The 13,589-nt window shown below is 37.0% G+C and overlaps 1 protein-coding gene across 1 annotated transcript in view; it reads left to right on the top strand.

Annotated features, from left to right (window-relative positions):
* ETFA (electron transfer flavoprotein subunit alpha) overlaps positions 1–13,589 on the top strand; it is an 86,238-nt gene that overhangs the window by 56,378 nt on the left and 16,271 nt on the right. The gene's annotated exons all lie outside the window — the stretch shown is intronic.

The raw sequence follows: 13,589 nt of genomic DNA, 5'->3' as shown, positions 1-13,589 counted from the left end.
AATATAAACAAATGATGAAAAAATATGCTAAAGATAAATGATAAAGGCAAATAATTCTTAGCTAATAACCAGGACCATTTAAAAATGATAATTTACTGATTGAGCACTTGCCTGGGTGAGATTTGGTAGCGGGAGTTGGGAGAGTTACATGGTGAATTAGGGTGCATGGGAAGGAGTTGGTAAAGGGGCTCACATTCAGATGCTGAGAGGTATTGGGCAGTTTTCTCTTCATGGCTCCCGAGACTCCAGAAATAGATGCTCTGAATCATTGTCCAAAGACTTTAGTTAAGCAACAAGATGAAAAAAAATCTCAAAATAGATACCTCCTTGTGTTCTTGTTACTTATAGTTATACAGTGTGAGGCTGAGATACAATCCTGTCAGTTAAATAGCTGAGACACAACTGCTGAGTGGACACAGCAGTCTCTCTGAGATTCATAAGCACCTTAAATGTGCACTCACTCAAGTTCATTATAATTTTTTAAAATTATTTGATTAGTGACTTCTGGATTTGGAAAGGACAAGTTGTAGCAAATACTCAGTAGCAGAAATTCTTCAAGTAAGAAATTATGGAACCATGAGAGAGTAGGGACTCTGAAAAACAACCTGAGGGTTTTGAAGGGACGGGGGGTGGGAGGTTGGGGGAGCCAGGTGGTGGGTATTAAGGAGGGCACGTATTGCATGGAGCACTGGGTGTGGTACAAAAACAATTCTGTTACGATGAAAAGAAATTTTTAAAAAATTATGAATGCATGATTTTATTTCCTCCATTTATTTAGGTAGTTTTGTAATTCCTGTATAAATGTAGATAGACAAATAGGAGTGTAATTTATGTTTATGTACTGCTTTTATTAATTTATAGATTCTTGGGTATTGTACATACATAAATCATCTGGGAATAAGGAAATTTTGTTTCATCCTTTTGTTTATTTTTTTTTTTCTTATTACATCAGCTGTGGCTCACATTGTTCATGGAATTGGTCATGATAAACATTCTTTCCCTTATTTTCTAGTAATTTCTAATAAGTTTCACCATTAGGTGTGATGTTTGCCATCTCTTTTTAGTAGATCTCTTTTATGAGATTTAAAGTTTTCTATAATGGTGTCATATAACAGTTGCTTGCTTATGTAACTTGCATTTAACTTCTATGTACCACAGTTTTTTCAATTATATCATGGTGATGATAGTCATTCCCTCGTGGGAAATTGTGAAGATAGAATAAGTATATGTAAAACACTTACAACCAGGGCATATAGTGTAAGTGCTATGTGTTAACTGTTTTTACAGTTACAAATCCTTGTTTGCTAAGAGATTTTTTTGTTTTGTTTTGAAATCATGAACAGGTATTGAAATCTGATTTCTATAACTCATACTTGATTATCTCATTGGATTATTAGGACATTAATTAGTATTTGTTGAGCTTAGTGGAGTGACGTGTTTATGTTATAATGACTAGAATTTAGCTCAAATGACTTTGTAAGCCTTGGCATATTTAATGGTAGTTCCTATTTCACATTTTTCTCTGGGTTGCCTTTAGAAGCTCTTTTTGTCCCTTAACCTTCCTATTCATCCTAATATAAGCATACTGCAGTCATTAAAGAATCTGTTACTTACTGCCAGGGAAATGTGTATTTTTTTTTTTAAGGTTTTATTTGACAGAAATCACAAGTAGGCAGAGAGGCAGGCAGAGAGAGAGAGGAGGAAGCAGGCTCCCTGCTGAGCAGAAAGCCTGATGCGGGGTTCGATCCCAGGACCCCGATATCATGACCTGAGCTGAAGGCAGAGACTTAACCCAGTGAGCCACCCAGGTGCCCCAGGAAATGTGTTTTTACACTTAGCATAACTTCTTAGTGGAAGTAGATTACTTCGTCTATATTTTGGTGTTTTACTAACAGATCAGTGGTCTGTTTATAACTCTGAGAATAGATTATAGTTACTAGGTGAACAAGCAGTTTGGGGGAATTTACCAATACAAGAAATTTTGTTTTGGGGTTTCTCTTTTGAAAATTGACTAATGTTGAAAAGTCTCTGTAGGAACAAACTTGATAGAGTTATTTGTATACAGCTGGGACTGACTTTAGGGACTGCTTTTCTGACTTGCTAAAAAGCTAAAGATTGACAAGCCCTTTCATACTGCATTATCCAGCTTGGCTTTTAACTCCAGGAGAACTATGTTCACAAATTGATGCTCTATTCCTTTGGGGTTGGTATAGAAGCATTAAATTGTACTAAAATATTCATATGTGAGTGCATTTAGCTGAAAGCAATTGATGTTTTATTCCCAAGAGGGCAGAGAAAACTGCTGTATGGACCTGCAGTCCAGAAAACACCCTAAGCATGCTTCTTAAAGGTAATTACGTGGCCTGGATGATCAGAGTCCTGACAGTGAAACTTAAAATGACAATGAAGAAGTTGTAGAATTTATAAACTGGGGTAAGGCTATATAAATTGTTCAGTTGTGCAATAGTTAAAAACTTTTTTGCTAAGTTTTTTTTTTTTTAAGATTTTATTTATTTGACAGAGAGAGAGATCATAAGTAGGCAGAGAGAGAGAGAGAGGGAAGCAGGCTCCCTGCTGAGCAGAGAGCCTGATGTGGGGCTTGATCCCAGAACCCTGAGATCACGACCCGAGCCGAAGGCAGAGGCTTTAACCCACTGAGCCACCCAGGCACCCCTTTTGCTAAGAATTTATTCTGATAATATCTTTGCATTCAAATTATAGCTTTGATTTCTTAGCTAATTTTAATTAGACTGATTTCTTTAAACATTTATTCCAGAGGACCAATATCAATGAGGTTTTTTCATTCATTATCATTTTATATATAAGGTTGAAATTTTTAAGTTTTTGGAGAGTCTTGAACTCTTTTTCCATATATAACTGTTTAAAAGCATGCCATGGTTATGATAAATAGACATATCATATAGGCAGTCAATCTAATTTAACAGCTGGCATGAAAATCGATAAGAGTAGACAACAGATCTTTATCTTAGCTGTTCTTGTGTGGTAACTGGAAAGGAATAAAACTATTCTAAATTCTGGGGCGCCTGGGTGGCTCAGTGGGTTGAAGCCTCTGCTTTCAGCTCAGGTCATGATCCCAGGGTCCTGGGATCGAGCCCTGCATCAGGCTCTTTGCTCAGCAGGGAGCCTGCTTCCTCCTCTCTCCTCTCTCTCTGCCTGCCTCTCTGCCTACTTTTGATCTCTGTCAGTCAAATAAATAAATAAAATCTTAAAAAACAAAACAAAACTATTCTAAATTCTTATTCCTACTGTATTTTTGGTTCTTTCACATAAATGCTAACTTATTTTCTCAGGTATAGCTTCAGATGTGATAAAGATGCACATGAATGTCAGACAACATAAGACACTATAATAGAAGGAAATGTTTATTTATTTATTTATTTTTAAAGATTTTTATTTATTTATTTGACAGACAGAGATCATAAGTAGGCAGAGAGGCAGGCAGAGAGAGAGGAGGAAGCAGGCTCCCTCCGAGCAGAGAGCCTGATGCGGGCCTCAATCCCAAGACACTGAGATCATGACCCGAGCTGAAGGCAGAGGCTTTAACCCACTGAGCCACCCAGGCACCCAGGAAATGTTTATTTAACAGATAATTGTTCATTTAGAATATGTACTTCAGACCTTTTGTTCACTTTAGGGCTAAAGATATGAATACTTGAAATCTTGTACAAAAGAATATTTGAACAACTGAGTCTAATTATTTTATATATATAATTAATATATAATGTTATATATTGATAGTAACCAAATTTAGTTTGGTGAAAAGGAATTTGGGAAATGGTACGGTGTCTGGGACAAAAGAATGTATTCCATTTCCTTGACGTGAGATTACTTAGAGGGTCTCTAGTTAGGTTGGATCAATAGTAAATTTATTATTTTATTATAGGCACTTTCTTTTTCCACATTATTAGCACTGCTAAAATTCTTAGAACTTTAGGCGTCCCTGGGTGGCTCAGTTAAGCATCTGCCTCCAGTCCAGGTCATGATCCTGGGGTCCTTGGATCAAGCCCCAAATTGGGCTCCCTGCTCAGCGGAGAGCCTGCTTCTCCCTCTCCTTCTGCTTTCCCTCTGCTTGCTCTCTCTCTCTCTGTCAAATAAATAAGTAAATAAAATCTTTAAAAAAAAATTCTTACAGCTTTAGAAAGTACTAAAAGGAGTCTTTTAGTTCTTTTAATTCAACTTGGGTTGAATTTCACAACTCTGGTTGCCTTTTTTTTTTTAGTAAACTTTACTTTTGAGAACAGTTTTGGCTTTACAGAAAATTTGCAAAGATTCTTCAGAGAATTCCCATAAATCATGTACTTGGTTTCCTCTGTTATTGTTGTTATTTTTTTTAATGTTATGTGAACTGTTTGTTTTTGATAATTGTCAAAACCACAAGATTCTAGAGCTTCAAGTTTTTTGAAGGTGGAGAATTAAGTGAAGGCTTCTGTCAAGGGTGCTAACTTTCTAATGACTATTTTATTGTAAAATTTAAAAAATTTGCCATTTTAACCATTTTTGAGTGTACAATTCAGTGGCAGTAATTACGTTCACAGTGTTATGCAACCATCACCATCTATGTCCACAATTTTTCATCACCCCAAACTGAAACCCTATATCCATTAAGCAGTAACTCTCTGTTCCCCCCATCCTAGTCCCTGCTAATCTTTCATCTACTTTATGTCTCTGTAATTTTTGCCTCTGCTAGATATTTCATAAAAGTGGAATCATAACAGTATTTGTCCTTTTATGAGTGTCTTATTTTATTTATCATGTTTTCAGATTTCATTTATATTGTAGCACGCTTTAGAACTTCATTCCTTTTTTATGGCTGAAGAATATTCCATTAATATACCATGAACATTTTGTTTATCCATTTATCTGCAGTTGGATACTTGCATTGTTTTGTTTTCACCTTTTGGCTATTGTGAATAATGCTTCTGTGAACATTCACATACAAGTATATGTTTGAGTCTGTTTTTGGTTCTTTTGGGTTTATATCTTAGAGTGGGATTGCTGGGTCTTATGGTGATTCTGTGTTTAGCTTTTTGAGGAACTGCCAAATTGCTTTCCTCTGGTTACTTTGTAGCTCTCATGAGGTCCTTGGCATAGAAGTTATCTTAAGAATTTTAGAATAAAGATCAAGGAATGCTATGCAGAAGCAATGACTTAACTCTTAGTAAGTTTAGGAAAGAGGCAGCTTGGTTGAGGGAAAAGAATATTGCTTGGAAGTCAGGTCCTGGTGCCATGTTTGTTTTGTGGGGCCACAATTTTTTCATTGGTAAAATAAAACAATTACATAGATAATGTCAGAGGTGCCTTACTACAAAATTCTATGTAGGACTATATAATTTAGCATGTTCTAACTGATTTCAATCAATTAAAAAATCTTGCCGACAAAAAATTCGATAATCAAAGTTTTTATTTGACCCACTAAAATACAAAGCTTTGTAATAGAGTGATTCTATATCTAAGTGTTTTGATGGCATATTCCCAAGTATTTCATTTTAATCATCTGAATAATTTTAGCAAAGTATATGATAATAAACTTGGTTTTCTGTTATTCCAAGTATGCATAAAGAGTATTTTCCCACAGTGGGAAATCCGGGAATTAGCATAGAAGTGAATTAGGTAAATGTTGCACATTTAATTTTAAAATAGCTAAATATTTAAAGATTATATTTTATTTAGTTGAGAGAGCATGAGAATGAGAGAGATTGAATGAGTGGGGAGAGGGGCAGAGGGAGAAGCAGACTCCCTACAGAGCAGGGAACGCCATGTGGGACTCAGTCCCAGGACCCTGGGATCATGACCTGAGCTGAAGGCAGACATTTAACCAACTGAGCCACCTAGGCACCTGTAAAATTGATGGTACTTTAAACTTAAGTTAGCTGTTCATCTCATCTTGTGTTAATGATTTTTCTCTAAGATAAATATATTTATTGCAGTTTTAAAGACTAGTGGCTTCAGTTAAAGCATATTACCACTACTGTCATAATATTCAGTTATCTATGGTATAATAGAAAAAAGTACTGAATTTAAAAATCAAAGGAATTGGGTTAAGAAGCCAGCCTTTTACTAGGTACACTATACATAACCTTGGACAACACATAGCCTGCCTGAGCCTATGCTTTTCTCTTCTGTAAAATGGGAGTAATTCCTATCCTATAGAGTTGTCATAGTTATATGAGATCAAGTTTGTAAAGTACAGCGTAGTTACCAGAATATCATAGACGATGTGTGTAACTGTAATGATTCGTATGCTAGCTTGACTCTTGATAAAAACCTGAGCTAGTCCTAGTACAGGAGCATTGTCTAATGGCTGGGACATATGTTCAGCTTCAAATCAAGAGTATGTGTAAAGTCCTCCATTCATGTAAAACTCAGTTTAGCCATAATCCTGCCTGAGAACTTCGTAACACAGGCATAGAGCTCTTGGAGAAAAGAGCCACAGTGAGTTGTGCTTTGTGTTTTGGGGCCTCTTCCAAAAAGAGAAGAGACTTAACACAATTTGGCAAACAGAAGAAATAGTTTGGCCTTTTAAATGAGCAACAGGATGAAATATAGCAATACTAATGCACAGGAGACTTGCAGTAATTAGAAAATATAGCTCTGTTAATCTGCTTCTCAGAGACATTCATTATTTGCTATGATAAATTCCATCTAACTCCTAACCTGGCATTTGTCCTATATATGTGTGTTGTGTTTTAGCTGTAACGGTTGCTGTTTAAAGTAATGCTTCTGTAGTCTTCTAAATAAGAAGGTTGAGAAAGCATTTTCCATTTTGTAAAACTGGTGTCCTATCTGAAGCCATCATGAGGTTATTGTTATTGGTTATTGGATCTCCAAGCTCTAGAATTACTTTTAGTATGTCTTTTCAAATTTCTGTCTTTGAAGAAATGTAGTTTTTATGTTCCTTCCCCAACTCTATCTAGAAAGGGAGACTCCTGGTAGAAAAGAAATTTTAAACCTGATTTTTAAAGAGATAAAGCAATGTTGGCTTGGCTTTTCTGCTCTGAAAGCTTCAGATTTAGCTACTCCACTCATTCATATTTCATATAAACAAAAAAGTGAATGTTTAAATCTTTCTGCTTTGTTTAAAGTAAAGCATATCTGAAGTTGCTGCAGGCAGAATACTGTCCAATTCCAGAAAAAAGGGAATGTATGAATCTAATTTCAACTTCATATATATGTGTATATATATGTATGTGTGTGTGTGTGTATATATATATATATATATATATATATATGGATTTTGTTTTGAGAGAGAGAGCATGCAAGTCAGGGGTAAGGGCAAAGGGAGAGGGAGAGAGATTCTTAAGTGGAACCCAACATAGGGCTTTATCTCAAGACCCAGAGATTAGGATCTGAGCCAAAACCAGGAGTCACCCAGGTGCCTCATATATATGTTTTATATAACCAGTATGATATGTCTTGGTACCTGAATCTGGGGTGTATATTTCTATATAAGATTGCATTAGAATCTTGGAAAGAAATTTACCCCAACTTTCTAAGCAAGCCAACACTATCTAGAAAGTTGGGCAGAATTTCCAACTTTATTGCCAGTACTATATGCAGAGTATCAGTTAAGTAAGTATCAGTTAAAAGAAATTTTCCCAGTGCATTATCCCAGAAGAATTATATCAAATTAATAACAACTTCCTTGAGGTGGTGGTTGCCACTTCAAATTGGAATGTAGATAATAGTTGGCTGTCTTTTGCCTTCTAGTTTAAGGAATTAGTGATCATTTAGTAGTAATAATAATAGCATAAGTATTAACATCTAACCTATTTAGAACACTTCACATGCACTAGGTTATTTAATGATCACAACAGTCCTATTAGCTGCAGTTTATCTCCATTTTGCACACAAGATTGAGATTCTGAGAGGTTAAATAACTTGCTTGAGAATATAGAGGGTATGTGTGGAACAGTCAGGATCTGAACCCATCTCTGATCTTGTTTATTTAGTTATAATAGTGATTGAATAAATGTACTGGCTTTGTATACTTATTTACAACTTTTTAAAAAAGTTTTTTTTATTTATTTGAGAGACAAACAATGGGAGCATGAGCAGAGGGGGAGGGGCAGAGAGAGAGGGACAAGCAGACTCCTCACTGAGCAGAGAGCCATGTGCACAGCTCAATGTGGGACTCAGTCCCAGGACCCTGGGATCGTTACCTGAGCCAAAGTCAGATGCTTAACCGACTGAGCCACCTAAGTGCCCCTCATTTTTGGCTTTCTTGAATTGAGATCTTAGCTCATTAATTTTTGATAATCTTGTTTCCTAATATAAACATTTTAAAGGTATAAATCTTTTTTTGTATTACTTTAGCTGCATCCTACAATTCTGGTAAGCTTTGCCTTTTTTGGTGTTTCATTCCAACTACTTCTAAATTTCTATTTTAAAATATTGTTTTTACTCATTACTTAGATACTTTTTTGAAAAAATGTGTTTTTAAGGATAGATTTTTGAGTTCTTCTAGAGTTTTAAGAAAAAATCATAACCTACAAGAGGCTAAAATTTAATAGTTTTCTTTTTAGAGTATAAATTTACCATATTAAGCCAGTGGTTTTCATCTGCCTTTGGCTTTCCTGTAATGGTCCACACTACCTAAAATTTGATGGACTTTTGTCACCTATTTGTGATTATCTGTTGTTGGCTGCCCTCTTATTTAATCCTGCTGCTTCTCACGCTGGTCTTCAGTTTTGTTACACTGCTGACTTTCCTTTTCGGTTCTCTCTCTGAGTTTAAAACAACCTATAAATGATCTTGTTCTGAGCCAATCCAAGCAAGGCAGACACATGAGACTAATATCATTTTATCTTTAGATCCACTGTCAGACCATGTAGTATAGTACCCTTGTAGAGTTTACAAGAAAGCTGTTCTTTAGCTTATTCTAAAATTATCTTGGATCTGTGCTGTCCAATATGGTAACCACTAACCTACATGTGGCTCTTGGGCACTTGAGATGTACTTAGTCTGAATTGAGATTGCATTATTAAAGTTAGTTTTACTTTTTTGTTTTGTTTTGTTTTACTTTAATTAAGCTTAGTCAGTTAAGCTTCTGGGTAGCTCAGTCAGTTAAGCTTCTGCCTTTGGCCCTGGTCATGATCCCAGAGTCTTGGGATCGAGCCCCATGTTGGGCCCCCTGCTTAGCAGGGATGCTTCTGCCTCTGCCTCTCCCCTCCACTTGTGCACGCTCTCTCTGGCACTGTCTCTCTCAAATAGATAAAATCTTTTTTTTAATTAATTAATTTTTGGGGGGGGGGGGATTTTATTTATTTATTTGATAGAGGGAGACACAGCGAGAGAGGGAACACAAACCAGGGGGAGTGAGAGATGGAGAAGCAGGCTTCCTGCCGAGCAGGGACCCTGATGTGGGGCTCAATTCCTGGACTCTGGATCAGGACCTGAGCTGAAGGCAGACGCTTAATGACTGAGCCACCCAAGCACCCCTCAAATAGATAAAATATTTAAAAAAAATTTTTTTTAATTAAATAGGTGACTCACACATTTTATATTTTTTTGTATCTAACAACAGCGTTAGACAAAAATCACTGTACAAGAGACCACTTTTCTCCTTAGCTTCTGCACTAAAATCCTCTGGAGAATAGGACTCAGATAATACCTTTTAGAATTCCAGGTTTCCTGTACAAGGTTTGGGTTAAGCAGGAGTGATGTTCCTTCTTTCCAAAGAAAGTAACCAAAACTCAAGTCACATATCAGAGAATACTCTGGCCGTGTTGATTCCACAGGTTGGTTAAATTTCTGTAAAAGTAGTTAAGGTTTCATTCCAGTCATCTTTCTGTTTATCAGACATTCAGGTTTATCATTTAGTTAGGACCAATAAAACCTGCTTTTAAAAGTGTGTCTTGAAAAAATTAAATAAAAGCTTGTTTTGTCTGAAGGACTAAGGAGCCATAGCACATGGGATAAGCTGCGAAAGTGGGCTTCTGTCTGGCAGAGAGTAGAAATGACTACAGAGGAATGTCGTCTCCTGATCTGCTTCCTGCTTCCAGAGACCTTTCCACTTCTCAGTGGCAGGTACTGAAAGCATTTACACAAGAGACCAGAGCTCTGACATACTTAGATTTTTTTTTCCCCAGATTGGATTATAGACTATTATGATTTTATCTTAACCTATGTTGTTAGACTGTGAGCTTCTTGAGGGCATGGGACAAAGAAACAGTGTCTTTATATAGTCTCTGTAAGACGTATCAACAAGAGTAAATCATAGTTCGTGTCTCTCAACTTTTTCCTGGTATGGCATACTTAGAAAACTACAGTGTTCTTGTATCACAGAGGATTCTGGCTTCTTTGTACTTCTAGTCCATACAACTTTTTTGTACGAATTAGGAGAAACGTATCTCTTTCTCAGGTTACATTACTGCCATCTGTTGGAAAATTATTGTAATAAAAATGTGTTCTGTGATAATATGCTGTAAGTGACATGACACCTCCCTCTGGAGCTGTTCAGTGTAGTAGCTCAGCTGTATGTGGTGGCCTTGAGACCACCCCAGGAGCCTAGCTGGCCAGTCAGTGGGCTGAGAGAAACAATATTTGAGCAAACCTCAAGACACATCAGTATCTTGGGAAACTGGTTATTATGCTAAGGACTGAAGCCTCACCGTACCCCTCGAAGTAGGGATACTTAATAATCCCAGTTTTTCAAATGAGCAGGCCAAGGCATGGAGAGGTTCAATAGCTGGCCCACAGTCCTGTGTCTGTCAGGTGGCTGAGTTGGAATTTAAACATAGGCGATGAGATTCTAGAGCCTAGGCTCTTAACCTCAGTAATGTATTCCTCTTGCGACCTGGATGCAGCAGTTTCCAATCCCTGTTCCTATTTTCATCTCAGCCCACTGTAAAGTGTTTTAGAGCCTGGCCTCTGAGTTCTTTTGATGAGTCTACAGCTATAGTCTTTCTAGGTTGTTACAAAGAAAGAGGGATTTGTGCTTTGTTCTGCTGGTTCTTGTTTCTATTGAAGTAAGAGTGCTGTCCCTTCTTTACATTTCAGAATAACCTCTGGTCCTGTTACTGCCCTGGTGGCTTTACTTCTTCCTACCAGTCCCCATTCTTTATTTGCAGAATGACCAACGAGAACTGCTGCCAACTCATGTAGGCTGATCTAGTCTCACTTCTAGATTCCTTCCCTTAAGGCTCCTAGGATTTTATCTCTAGAACTTCCCCTCCTTACTTCTCTGTCTGCTCCTTTCTTTAATCCTACCTTTTTTTGAACCCTTAATTGCTGCTCCCTCCAAAATCACCTCTCATTTTTCTATCCAAATTATCTTACTTTCTGATTTTGGAAGGTGCCTCAGGGCAGGGATTGCCTTGTTATGTTGTGAAGTGGTGTCTAAAGTGCTCCATAAATTAGCATCTGTAGAGAGTTTTATACATACTAATTATTATTATTGAAATACAGAAATGCTTTCTGAGCCATAAGGAAGCATCTTAAGGTAATAGTCTAATTGCCTGTACATGTTTTTTAAAAAAGAAGAAAAAATTCTCTCTTCCTGCCAGAGAGAGCTATCAAATCGCAGAACAGATCTCAGAACAGCAGCCCAAATCCCAGGACTCTTTCTGGTTATTGTTTTAATGCTTTTATATTTATTCAGAGAATCATGTTTGTAAGACAGTAAAATGAGGGCCTGTTGGTCATGTGAACCCATTTGGATTACTTAACCCTGGTCAGAAAAGCAGGAATGGCCCTTTGGTTTGCTTTGGTCCAGAATCTTTAATTTCCTTAGTGTCATTTATAGTTAAAGCCGATGGTATTCATTTCTCAGGGGGTGTAAAATAAATTTTATTTATATTATATTTATGTAGATGTTTATTGCCAGAATGATCAGTGTTTTTTATTAGCATTTTATGATGCAAATGGAGCTTTTAAGACTTGTTGAATTTTAACGTAGACATGTATGTTAGAAGGACTCATTTACAGAGCTATTGATTTTTTCCAGTGCTTGCTTTGAGAATGTACTTGGAAGAGTGGTTAGTGAGATAGTTTTCTGAGTCCTCTGAACCTTGAAGACAAACCTTTAGGTTTGTTTTTTCTAAATAACTGCTTTGAAAATCTTGTTGGCCTAGTTTTCCTGAATGTGAGACTTAATAAGTATATTTTTTTGATAAACAATTTAATGATTTTCCTTTAAATGAAAGAAATGCCAGTCAGAATAACTGAAATGATGTTGAAATTATCAATTGAAGTTACCTGAAGTCTTAAATAAAAAATAGTGGTGCTTTCTCAAAGAAAAGAAGCTTGTTTATCACTTATGGTAGTGACCATGCTTGATGAAGTATGACAGGGTCTTATTGCATTGTCCAAGTGTAAGTGGTCATAACAGACTCATTGCATGTGTTTGAGAGAGAATCATGGAGTTGGGATTTTTTTTTTATCCTTACCTGTACGTTTTACTTCCTGCAGCCTAAGAACGTCTTTTTAGGTCAAATTGTACCTACTGAAATTTAGGCTTTTGGTGGTAACTAAAGAGCAAGTTGAATTGGAAAACAAGCCTACCTCATTTTTAGATGATTGAACTCACTTTGGGGACTAGGTTGTCTCCTTTCCCAGGGTTTATAATGGTATCTTGATGCTTTAGAAGTGGTTGGACACTTCATGCCTTTTTTTTTTTTTAATTTTATTTATTTATTTGACAGAGAGAGTGCACTACCTGGGGGGAGGGGCAGGCAGAGGAAGAGGGAGAAGCAGGCATCCTGGTTGACGTGGGACTTGATCCCAGGACCCTGGGATCATGACCTGAGCCAAAGGCATATGCTTAACCAACTGAGCCACCCAGATTCGCCCACTTTATGCCTTTAAAGATAAAGCCTGGGTATATAGCATCCCCTGGCCTGGTCCTATTGGAAAGAATTTAGGTTTTAAGCTCCATAAGAGCTGAGCGATCACCTTTCTAGTGGTTCTTAGCTCTGGCTGCATGTTAGAGTATCCTGGAAAGCTTTTTAAAGAATCTCTAGTTTGGGGGCTATACCCCCCTCTGTTTACAATTGAGAAACTGAGAAAGGGGGAAATTGACTTGTATACAGCCACACATGTTATGTGTTATGAGAAATCATAGCATTATTTACTGACATTATCCTCAGATCTTGGCTGAAATGCTCTCACATTTTGGAGCAAGCAGTTGTTAAATCATAAGCAGTGTAGAAAACAAGGTGGGACTACCTAACACTGTCATTAAATAATAAAACTGAGTGTGACAAAGCCACTTTCAGTGCCTTCCACCTTATTCGTATTGAGGATTGACTGCTGTCAGTTGTGGCAAATCCGTAATGTCAGTTTGGTTATATGGTAGATAAACCTCCTACCCAAGGCCAGACTTGGTCAGTTTATGTGTGGGGAAAAGCTTTTCAGTTAAAGCTTTAATTGTATCTAGTAGACAGAATGAAGCAGCTAAACTCTTTTAAATTAAGCACTTAGTAGTTTTCTAAACATGGACACTTTAAATTTTTTAGGTAAGGGGACAGAGAGCAGTAATCAGTAGTCATTCTCTGTTATTACTAAGGGCAGAGGGCCGGGGCGGGGAGTGCAAATATTGTCATCAACATTTGCTCAGAAACTACAGTCTG

The sequence above is a fragment of the Mustela erminea genome, chromosome 5, assembly GCF_009829155.1.
Source record: "Mustela erminea isolate mMusErm1 chromosome 5, mMusErm1.Pri, whole genome shotgun sequence".
NCBI classification, from domain to species: Eukaryota; Metazoa; Chordata; class Mammalia; order Carnivora; family Mustelidae; genus Mustela; species Mustela erminea.
This window is presented reverse-complemented; position numbering and strand designations above follow the sequence as displayed.